General features: G+C 38.0%; 1 long non-coding RNA gene across 1 annotated transcript; it reads right to left on the reverse strand.

Annotated features, from left to right (window-relative positions):
* Window positions 1-11,153: 11,153 nt before the first annotated feature.
* Window positions 11,154-12,334, reverse strand: LOC115400925 (uncharacterized). Its single transcript, XR_003932836.1, has 3 exons — window positions 11,934-12,334; window positions 11,771-11,839; window positions 11,154-11,693 (listed from the first exon to the last, which is right to left on the reverse strand). It is a non-coding gene; the product is annotated as an uncharacterized LOC115400925 (long non-coding RNA).
* Between the last annotated feature and the right edge of the window lie 335 nt (window positions 12,335-12,669).

The raw sequence follows: 12,669 nt of genomic DNA on the forward strand, positions 1-12,669 counted from the left end.
GCAATCAGCCACTAGTGCTGATGAATATAAAGAGAGAAAATAAGATTTAAGGTAACTGCTTTATTATCCGTGCACAAACAAAGCTCAGCCTCAGACTCGGTGACAGTGCTGGAGAGGAGACAGCAACTTGAAGGCAATTTGGTATAAAATTAGAACAACATCAATTCCATTGGACAAAGAATACAGCCCTGCTGCTGCCCATGTAAACTGAAAATAAATTGCTACTAGTCTCCTCGACTCACTGGCAGTGTTGCCAACTCCCCAGTGAGAGAAGTCGCTATTGGCTGTCCTAAAAGTCGCTAGAAGTCGCTAGATGACGTCATCACCTAATTTGCATAATTGTCCATTTGCATGTAATTGTAATGGACCCTGTAGGAGAGGAATGACGTCTTTTACACTAGTTACATTTATTTAAAACATTTTTTTGGATTCTTGATTTTAAAATGAATTAATAACAGCCCCTATAATCCCCTCCTGCAGGCTCCAGTCCTGGAGGAGTCTGGAAAACTCCAGAAAGTCATTTCTTGGGATGATCAGAGTCCTGACGGCTTCTCTCTGGTCCTGGAGGTTGCTGGTTCCTCCACCCTCTGGTTCCTACACCTTGTACTCTGCCACTCGGCAGGAGCAGCAGTGCAGGTGGAGTTGGTGGATGTATCTCATGGGTGGTGCATCAGCTGCATCTGTACAGATCATGATAAAAATCATTTTCAGTGCCTTGCCTGTTAAAGAGCTTTTAGTTCAACTGGATCTGGAGACGGATCAATAAAACACAAGGTGTCTTGCCGGGTTTCAGGGGATGACAGCCTAGAGCGCGCTAAGTCCCCCAACCAAAAGGAGAAATCTACCCCAGGAAGTCAAATAAAATAGATAAACTCACTGCTACGAGTTTGGAAGAAAGGGGAAGATGCCGAGAAGGATAATCAAGCCAACAAAATTGACAACGAAAGAAATGAAGCTGCCACACGCTGATGACGCTAATGACAACCCCGCAGATGCTAGCGCGGCTAATGCGGAGACGAGATCTGGAGACGAGGAAAATGAGTCCGAAGAAGAAGTATCAAATAACATAATCCTCAAGGAACTACGGGAATACAGACAAGAAATCAAGACGGAGTTTGCAAAGACAAATTCTAGATTGGATGAAGCTGAGAAAAGAATTGGAGGTAACGAGGAGCAGCTACAAGTCTTAAGTGAAGTGGTTACAGAAATGCTAAAAATGCACGAGCAACTCCAGGAAAGGCAGACGGATCAAGAATGCAGGTCAAGGAGAGAGAACATTAGGATATATGGAATTCCTGAGCAAAAAGAACAAAGTTCAAGGATGATGATTCCGTTTATAGAGAAAATACTCAGAGAAAATCTAGCTATTCCTGCTGCTCTTGACCTGCAGATTCAACGGGCTCACCGCTCCCTGGCTACACAGCCCCCTCCGGGAGCCACACCACGATCTATTGTTGTTAAATTTCAGAGCTTTACTATCAAAGAAGAAGTGATCCGGCTGGCATGGCTTAAGAAAGGCTTCACCATGGATGGAAACAAGATAAGCCTGGATCATGATTATGCTCCGGCGATTCTGCAGAAACGGAAAACATATGCTGAAGCACGACGAGTTCTGAAAGAGAACAAAATCCGATTCCAGACCCTCTATCCAGCTCGTCTGAGAGTACACTATGAAGAGGGACAGGTGATATACAACACAGCTGAGGAGGCGACAGCAGACATGGTGAGACGCGGACTGCAGGTGACAGTGTCTGAGCAGCCTGCGACGTTATTGGAGAGGATTCAACGAGGAACCTGGCAGCCAGCGCGGAGCAAGCGGATCAATGCAGCCGGGAAGATGCAGAACATCAAGCAAAAATTGCAAGCCTTCAGACTTACACCAGCAGAGGAAGATGAGTAATGATTCTCTTACCTTATTATGCAAAAAAGAACGAGGCATCTGATTGTTTTTCTTTTCTGGACGAAGTTTAATATAAATTTTGGTTGATGGGAAATGACACCAAATGGACCTGAACTGACTGTATGGCTGACATCATAGTGGAGGGCCCTCAAACACGTTGGTGGAACAGAGGCTATCCCTCAGCTAAGCACAGGGTCAGTAAATGGACCCTAGGGTTGGAAGTAAGACTGGGACCTTGTTTAGTGTTCATGATGGATTATGTTTTTGTTGTAATTATTTCAGATATTTTTTCGTTGTTAAAAGGGGTAAGCATACAGGTAATACATACTAAATGTTCAAATGCAAGGAGAACTGGTTGAAATTGTTTCTTTCAATGTAAATGGAGTTAAGAATCCTATTAAAAGAAGTAAAATTTTGACAAAATTGAGGCGTGAAAAAGCCCAAATAGCATTTATCCAGGAAACTCATTTGAGTCAGTTAGAGCATGCTAAATTAAAAAGACAGGGGTTTAAATTGGTGTTTTCTTCATCCTATAAAACAGGGTCCCGAAGAGGAGTTGCAATATTGATTTCGAGTTCTCTCAACTATGAGCACATTTCCGAAATGCAGGATGATGAGGGAAGGTTTATTAAAATTACGGGAAGAGTTGAAGGACTAGATGTAACACTTATAAATGCTTATATCCCACCGGGAAGTGATTGGAACATTTATAGACAGCTATTTGACATAATGGTAAACTCTCAAGGTGTAGTAATCTGTGGAGGAGACTTTAATATTCGATTAAATCACCAATTAGATGTATCAAAATCCATTAATCAAGAAAATTCATTATCGAAAAAAGTTTATTCATTGATAAAAGAACTAGGAATTGTTGATGTCTGGAGAGAACTATATCCCAAAAGTAGAGATTATACATATTACTCATGCCCACACGGAACCTACTCAAGAATAGACTATTTTTTCATGTTCAGTAATGAATGCTTCAGAGTAAGAGATTGCAAAATAAAGACAATTGATCTTTCAGACCACAGCCCTATTTCAATGTCAATCAACTTAGAAAAAAGGGTTAGAAACCTCATGTGGAAGTTAAATGCCGACATACTGAATAATTCTGAAATAAGATTAGAACTCAAGAAGGACATAAAAAACTATCTTGAACTAAATGATAAAGGTGATGTGTCTCAGACAATTTTGTGGGATACTTTGAAAGCGGTGATGAGAGGGAAAATTATTTCCCTAACATCCTACTTAAAGAAAATGAAACGGCAAAAACTTTCCAATCTCCAAGGAAAATTGAAACAATTGCAACAAATAGACAATCTCAAAAATGACTCAAAAATAAAAGAGGAACTTAAAATGATTAAAAATGAAATTGATAATATCTATACTCAGGATATTCAGAAAAAACTTGTCTTTTTGAGACAGAATTATTATGAAATTGGGAGTAAGTCAACTAAGTTATTAGCATATAAATTACGCAAACAAAGAATGGAGAGTTCGATCTATAAGATAAAACATCCACATACTAAGAAGGTGGAAAATAAACCGGGAAAAATTCAAGAAAGTTTTGAACTGTTTTACAAGGAATTATACTCTCAACCACAAATGTCAAATGAGTCACAAATAGAGGACTTCTTAAAAACATTAGATCTTCCTACATTAAAAAAAGTACAAAACGAAAAATTGCTGCAACCTATAACAACAAAGGAACTACATTTGGCAATTTCAAAACTAAAAATAGGAAAATCCCCAGGGTCTGATGGTTATACAGCAGAATGGTATAAATCCTTGAAAGAGGAAATAACCCCTACCCTCCTAAAGACTTTTAATTGGACCATTCAAAATGGTGAAATACCACCATCTTGGAAAGACGCAGTTATTTCAGTTATACCTAAGGAGGGCAAAGACAAGCAGGATTGCAGTAACTATCACCCCATTAGTGTCCTCAATGTAGACTATAAATTATTCACCTCAATTATAGCTCGAAGACTTGAAGTATTTCTTCCTGATTTGATAAACTTAGATCAATGTGGTTTTATTCAACAAAGACAAACTTCAGATAACATCAGACGTTCATTACATGTGATTAGTCAAATAAATAATGAAAAGACCAGAGCAATAATTCTAGGACTAGACGCAGAGAAAGCATTTGACTCAGTTAGATGGGTATTTCTTTATAAAGTAATGGAAAAGTTTGGCTTCAATGAAAACTTTATTACATTAATACAATCTCTCTATGATAAACCAAGGGCTCGAGTAAAGATCAATGGGGATATCTCTGACCCCTTCCCCTTGGAGAGGGGGACGAGACAGGGATGCCCGATTTCTCCTCTTCTTTTTTCCATCTATATTGAACCCCTTGGTCAATTGATTAGACAGACCAAAGAGCTTAAAGGAATTAAAATGGCCGGGAATGAACAGAAAGTAGCAATGTTTGCTGATGATGTTTTGGTTTTTTTGGAGGAGCCGGAAGAATCATTTCCAAAGCTGATGTTAATATTAACCAGCTTTGGAGAGTTATCTGGTTACAAGCTTAATATATCAAAATCTCAAGTGATAACCCTTAACTGCAATATCTCAAGTCACCTCAAAGATAATTTCAACCTGAACTGGGAAGCTGAATCTTTAAAATACTTGGGAATAATACTCACAAAAGATACTTCTAAGTTGCTACAAGCAAACTACGATCCATTATCACGAGCAATTAAAGCAGATATAAATAGATGGAGCCTTTTACCTTTTTTGAATTTAAATTCAAGAATCCTAGCCGTTAAAATGACTATACTTCCCCGACTGTTGTATTTGTTCAGAACGTTACCCATTGAAGTGAAAGATAGTCAATTTAAGGAATGGGATAAATGGATCTCTCGTTTTATATGGCAGGGGGACAAACCCAGGATCCGTTATAATATTCTTCAATTAGGCAAAGAAAAGGGTGGAGCGAAACTCCCCTGTCTACAATATTATTACTATGCCGCACAAATTATCCCCCTGTTACAGTGGTGCAACCCACATTTCAAAGGGAAATGGAAAACAATTGAGGTTAATGTATCACATAACTTTCCATTACAAGCCATAATTGCAGACAAAAAATTAGCAGATCAATTAGAAGGGCAAAATCCATGGATGGACCATACTTTAAAAATATGGTATAAGATGATTAAAATCTGTGAAATAGGAAACATTCTAAAAAATTTCAGATGGTGTGCCTTTGATACAGACTTTCATCCTAACAAAAGTGATAAAAGATTTCAATCATGGATTAAAAAAGGATTAACAACCTACTCTTCCTTTACTGATAAGGGGATACTGCAGAATTTCCAAACTCTACAAACTAAATTTGGATTAGATCAAACGGATTTCTTCAGGTTCCTCCAAATGTGGGACTACTTTGTTAAACACTGCAAAATCTCGAATTTATCATTAACAGAATCAGTCTTTTTTAAAATCATAAAATCAGCCTTTGATAATTCATTCAACAAGGGAATTTCTAAACTGTATAAAGGCATTTTAGACGCAAAGAACGAAAATACTTTATATATAAAGAGGAAATGGGAACAGGAGGCAGGAATTGATATTACTGTTGAAAACTGGGAAAAGATCTGTATGTTTCAATGGACCTCAACGAATTCATTAACATGGAGAGAACATTGTTGGAAAAATGTCATCAGATTTTTCAGGACCCCATATCAGGATAAATACAGAAAGGGAAATGCAGAGTGTTGGAGGAAATGCGGCTCACTTGAGGCAAATCATTTTCATTTATTTTGGGAATGTCCAAAACTACATCACTACTGGCTAGAAATTTATAAAGCTCTGAAAGAGGTCTTTAAAGTCAAAATTTCTTTAGACTTTATCAATCTATACATGGGTGTGGTACCATCTTTGAACAGAAGAGGGGATATAAAATTATTCCAAGCTCTTTTAGCAGCCAGTAAGAAAGCAATTACGAGAAAATGGCTTAATGAAACCCCACCAACCTTTGATGACTGGTTGCAAATAATTTTGGAAATATTTAAAATGGAAAAATTGACATATTCCCTGCGAATCCAAAGGGACAAATTCAACTCAATCTGGAATAAATGGATTCATTTTGTATCCCCCCTTCGGAAGGATTTTACCTAACTCCACTCACGTGCATATTGTTTAGAAACTATTAGTGTATTACTAATATTTTAGTTTATCATCTATAATTTCATGTGTATGTGTATACGTAATTTTCTCCTCATTTTTTGAGAAGTGTAATACCTTTAGGCCCCCAATGTTTGTTTTGTGTTTGTTTGTTGGGTGGGAAAAAAAAAAAAAAAAAAATTAGGGGGGAGGATGAGCAAAACTGGAAAAGACAAGGATAATAATGAATTAATGTATAGAATTGTTGCCAACCTCTCCAATAAAAAATTAAAAAAAAAAAAAAAACACAAGGTGTCTTAATTCCTGATGATTTGATGGTCAAAGCAGGAGCAAAAATATCACTGGCTAAATAGATGAAAATTGAAATATAATAATGAAAGAACAACAGAGAAACTGATGAAGCTCTCACGATCAAATCTGCAGCTCTCTGATCTGTTTACCAACCAACAACCTGCCTTGCCTCCAGCCAAAAATAAGGGCTTATTTCTATTTATTTTATGTACTGACAAGAGTTTAATTGATCAAGAATACCTGAATGAGGACGATGAAGTGGTGAATTCTGTTGAACCAGGAGACTGGAGTCCTCTTTTCTTCATCTGCTCATGGGAGACAAGCTTCAATAAGTAATCCTTCATCAATTCTTCCATAAAAACGCCACTGTTACACTATCAGCCATGTTGAGTTGCTGGAAAGAGTTGCTGGATAAAGTTGCTGGAGAAGCGGAGCCAGCACTGAGGGGGCGTGGCCTCAGAGGGGCGTGGCCTTTGAGTTCTGGCTTTGGCTGGAGGATTAAATGTCAGCCGGCTGCTGAACTTTCTTCGGCAGCTTGATGACGTCCATAGACATAATAAAGAGCAGACCCCACTTGGGGCGCTGAGCAGTGAGAAATACGGCCGCCATCTTGGTCCGGTCGAGCTTCGACGCTCCAGTCCTTGGTGGGATTCAGCCGGAGCTCTGTGTGACTCCTGTGTGGGACGGCAGCGAGCAGGGCTCAAGGAATAACTTTTTCACAGACAGGATTAAACGTTTTCTCAGCATCACACCTGACTGTAGAGTCATTTGCAAACAGCTGCTTATTCACTATTATGGAAACTTTTAGGAACAGATTTGCATTAACTTGAAAAATGAGAATGAGAGGTTCTAAGAAACTTTAAGGATAAAATAGAAAGAAAAAGGAAGAAAGTAAACTCTTCTTTAAGATTATTTTGTGGTGATCTGTTTCATTTTGCAGATTTCCTAAAGACAGAAATGTGAGGAAGAAGTGGGAGATCGCTCTGAGGAGGGAGAAATTCCCAGCAAGAGACTCGGCTGTGCTGTAGTGAGAGTCCAGAGAGCAGGACGTCCACAGGACAGGACAGGCTGTCCGCCTTAGAGATGGCGTTATTCCATCCATCTTTTTTTTTTTTTTTGCACATATAGTCAAAACAATATGACTTTGTGGATGGGAACGAAAAAAAAAAACCAAAAAGCTTGTACAAGTGCCGCTCCTGCACAAACTCAAAGTGAAAAAAAAAAGAAATGACCATGTAAAAGGCGTACATAAGAAGATGACTTAAAATCCAGCGCAAAAATAGAAAAAGAAGAATAAAGAGAAAAGAAAAGAAAAAAAGAGAAATCTTACAAAAAATATAAACAAAGAATAAACAAAACAGACAATCTAAAGCAACGCCCATGTATCTCGTGTGTCTGTCATTGTGTTTGGATCAGGTCAGATGTTGTAATATTAAACTGTTCTTTAAGTTGCTTTTGGACAGGGACATTAATATCTAGATTGTCCCCCATTGGTGAAGAGAAATAACTGATTCCAGCGTTCAGAATGATCATGATAGAGAGAATCCGTCCAAACAGATGCCCCCCCACCCCCACCCCCAAAAAACAAAAACAAAAAGACACATAAAATGAGTAGAAAAAAGCAAAAACAACAACAAAAGAAAAGGGAAAAACAAGCAAAAAGACAACACGGAAAACCTGCTTTCAGTGTGTTCCAAGTCTTTAAGTTTCCAGATCTCCTCCAGAGAGCAGCAGCTTCACAATGAGGCTGTGAGCTTTGATACTCTATTGATTACAGGGCAGAAATTACTTATCATTGTGATTCTCTCTATCTATCTATCTATCTATCTATCTATCTATCTATCTATCTATCTATTTGTCTATCTATCTATCTATCTATCTATCTATCTATCTATCTATCTATCTATCTATCTATCTATCTATCTGTCTTTCTGTCTTGTCTTCATTTTAAAATAGACAGTCTGCTTCTATATGACTATATTATATTTTGACAGGTGTATATAACTAGAAAAAATTTGCAGTTCCTGAAGAAACTGCAAGTGTGAATGCTGAGCTGAAAATGCTAAACTGTAATGCAGAAACAGCTCAATCAGCAAAGTTGAAAAACCCTGAAATAAAGTTGAAACAGTTTGAAAAAGTATGAAAGCACTGCAAAAAGTTGAAAAAAGTTGAAAAAGGTTGAAAACACTGCAAAAAGTTGAAAAAGGTTGAAAAAGTTTGAAAACACTGCAAAAAGGTTGAAAAGGTTAGAAAGACTGTAAAAAGTTGAAAAATGTTGAAAAAGTTTGAAAAAGTTTGAAAACACTGCAAAAAGTTGAAAAATGTTGAAAAAGGTTGAAAACACTGCAAAAAGTTGAAAAAGTTTAAAAAAGGTTGAAAACACTGCAAAAAACTTGAAAATGTTGAAAAAGGTTAAACACTGCAAAAAGTTGAAAAATGTTGAAAAAGGTTGAAAACACTGCAAAAAGTTGAAAAAGTTTTTAAAAAAGTTGAAAAAAAACACTGCAAAAAGTTGAAAAGGGTTGAAAAAAGTTGAAAAATGTTGAAAACACTGCAAAAAGTTGAAAAAGTTTGAAAAAGTTTGAAAACACTGCAAAAAGTTGAAAAAGTTTGAAAAAGGTTAACAACACTGCAAAAACTTAAAAAGTTGATAGAGGTAGAAGGAGCAGTAGAGTCAGTGTCAGAGTAACAGAGGATCAATAGAGCTCCAGTCTTAATGGAAAAATCCAGACTAATCAAGCAGCAGTCAGCACAACAGGTGTGTCTGTTGCTATGGAGACCAGCTGCACAGCAGCCATGACAGTGAATCAGCACTTTTTAATGGAGTGCGCATGGTTGAAGAAATGGCATTTCTCGGGGACCAAGAGGTGAAATTAAAAAAGATTTCCACACAGTCAGATTCAGAAGTCTTTCATGAATTTAATGGTGCAGGAATCATGTCTGTAGGATCATCCATTCAGCCACGGCGATTGTGCGAACACGAGTGAAGTTTTGGATTCAGGCGTCTCGAAAATGCATTGGAGCGGATGGGAGAAAATTCTGCACTCTCCTCAAACAAATGCCTCTGGAGAGAGAACCGTTTGAGGTAGAGACAAAGTGACTCAATTTTACAGGTCACAAGAAAAATTCCTACGTTTTGAGCTATAATTTGTGCAGATTGAGCCAGAAATGTGGACGTACGGACGAGAAAAGAATTTTTTTTGGGGTTAAAATTCAGAGCCTCCCGCACTCTAAATTCCTTTCTCCCACTCAAACTTTTCCAATACACACCCATTGTAAACTCCAAAAACGGCTGAAATTCTCTCCGTTCTTGAAGGCTCACAGTTTAGATTTGGTAAAAGATCTTGAAATGATATTACATACCTGAATAGAGGACAAAAATGCCTACGTTTTAAAAGTAAAATGACATGTCAATGTGAAAGTATGACAAAGTTTTAAGGGTTCAAATTTTAAGGAGCTGAAAGGTCAGTTGAAGAGGTTTTCCATCCACTTCAATGTTAAAAATAATTTTAAAAAGTTGAAATATTTCAAAAAGTTGAACAAAGTTTAAAAAGTTTAAAAAGGTTTAAGAAAGGGTTTAAAAAGTTGAATAGTTTAAAAGTTGAATGGTTAAAATCGGTTAAGATTTGAAGGAGTTAAAGGGTTATAAATTTTAAAAATTTCTCCATCCGTTAACATGGGGCAAAAAGTTGCACAAAAGTTGAAATATTTTAAAAGGTTTAAAAGGTTTTAAAAAGCTAGAACATAGCACCCATGTCCTTAAAAAGCTGAACATTTTGATACTTGAATGGTTTAAATCAGACAAAAACTGTAGGAGGAGTTAAGCGTCAAAAAACAGGGGAAGAATACAGAATATTAAAGATTTGAAAAACAAAGGTGTGAATGCCTTCAGCATTCACACAATTTGCAGTTCCTGAAGAAACTGCAAGTGTGAATGCTGAGCTGAAAATGTTAAACTGTAATGCAGAAAAAGGTCAATAAGCAAAGTTGAAAAACACTGAAATAAAGTAGAAGAAGTTTGAAAAAAATATGAAAACACTGCAAAAAGTTGAAAAAGGTTGGAAAAGTTTGAAAACACTTCAAAAAGTGGAAAATAGTAGAAAAAGGTTGAGAAAGTTTGAAAACGCTGCCAAACTGGAAAAAGTTGAAAAAAGCTGCAAAAATTTGAAAAAGGATGAAAAAGTTGAAAAAAGCAGAAAAAAACTTGAAAAAGGCTTCAAATGTTCAAAATAGTTTAAAAAAACTTGAAAGTGGATAAAGTTGACAAAAGCAGAAAAACCTGAAAGAAGGCTGAAAAAGTTAAAAAAAAACTTGAAAAAGTTGAAAAAAAATTTGAACGAGGTTGAAAAAGTTAAAAAAAAAAGCTAAAAAAAGTTGGAAAGACATGAAAAACACTGAAAAATTGAAAAACTTTTTTAAAAAAACCCTGAAAAAGTTAAAAAGTTGAAAAACAATGCAAAAGTTTACAGAAGTGTCAAAGATTGAGGCTGTACTATTTTAAAGAGATTAAAGAGGTATAAAGTTCTGTGTCTTAAAAGTTTGAATGTTAAATTTTAATCAAAGTTAAATTGATATAAAAGTAATTTCATATAATGTCATGCTAAAACAGCATTAAAGGCAGAATATTTGTGGATACACCTAAAAATAAGAGAGCAATGTTGATGTAAAATACACATTTTATTAACTGTTCAACAAGATTCAAACTTAAACATTCACAACAGAAAATAGAATAAATGTTGTGTTAACCAGCGCACAGTCTGACATTGCAACGAATAAAACAACAAAATTGTGTCCATTTGTCTTGTTTGAAGAGACAGCAAACAGAACAGAAACCCAACAGATCCACATGAGCAAGCATCAGCGACAGTGGAAAGGAAAAACTCCCTGTTAACAGGAAGAAACCTTTGCAGAACCAGGCTCAGAGGTGGCGGCTTTCTGCTATTCCGGTTGGGCTTCAGGGACAAAGAAGAAAATGCAGTAGTGGCTCGTCGTGCCTCCCAGATCAGTCAGGACAGCTGTCCTCTTCTGAGTCCTTCAAGAGTCAGACTGAGTTCTAAATGTCCAGCAGCTCAGACCAGTTGTTTCCTCCAGATGAAGCTTGTTCCGTCCTTGGCTGGACGGCTGCTGCTCTCACAGCTCTTGTCCATGTTGTGGGAGAGGCAGAGAGAACAGGAGACCCAGACAGAACCCTGCTGTGTGGTTGAGTTGTTCATGATGGAGGAAACAGGAATCAGTCCTCCTCTTCATCAGCGCTGCAGAGTCCCGTCACTTTGATGAGGAGAGACTTGCAGCAGCAGCAGCTCCACAGTGAGGCCGTCAGCATGGAGGCTCCTCTGAGGTGAAGGTGGAGGGCAGAGGGAAACACTCCATCCTGCTGACAGAAGGTGGATGTTAGTGGGAGAACAAGACACATTCAGAGGTTCCATCTTCAACAAGTCCATGAAATACCTCGAGACGCTGCAGTGCAGGCCCACGTCAGGACTGGAGCTGAAGTTTGTTCCTCTTGGCTCAGAGTGTCTGCAGACAAGGCAGGACGGACAGAGGACAGATGAGAGGATTCATGAGACATGTGGGAACAATCTCACTGCATGTTTCAGGATTGGTGAAGTACCTGCAGCTCCGCTGAGAGGACACATGGGGACTGACTGGAGGACCTCTGGTCTGGACACGATGCAGCTGAGATGATCCCAGCAGTGTCCTCAGAGCAGCAGGACGTCTTCTGCTCTCAATGCAGAATCAAGGCCGGCAGGCACCGTCCCATCTCACGTCTCTCTCATGTCCAGCACTGATGACTGCTTTATGGCTGATGGACATGCTGGGACTAAAGACACTGATGCTCTGCAGGACCTGACAGGTGAATCTGACAGGCACTCTTGGAGACGGCTCAGACAGGTGACTCAGAGGACCCCACAGTGGACAGTCTGGAGGTCGTCCAGCTCCAGTCCTCAAAGGGGACTGAAGAAGGATTCAAACTACTGGGTAGGTGTCAGTTACACCACAGAGCATGTGACTGAATGAAGCTCTGACCCAGAAGAGTGTTGTGGCCTGTGCATTCTCCAACCCTGACCCAGACCCACCCAGATGATGAATGCACAGGCCTACAGAGTTTTAGTCATTTACACATTAGATTTACCTATAAACAATTAGGAAGGGAGGGATATCAATGCAATAATCACTTTAACATGATTACAGGATTATTTTAGACATTTACAGATTAGATTTACATGATGTCAATTAGAAAGTGGAGATCTCAATTCATTAATCAATTTAAAAAAAATATTAAATCACATTGTTGCCTCAATTATGGATGATCAAACATGACAGTGACAAATCAGAAACCTGTTATT

This window comes from Salarias fasciatus, chromosome 14, assembly GCF_902148845.1.
Source record: "Salarias fasciatus chromosome 14, fSalaFa1.1, whole genome shotgun sequence".
Taxonomy (NCBI): Eukaryota; Metazoa; Chordata; class Actinopteri; order Blenniiformes; family Blenniidae; genus Salarias; species Salarias fasciatus.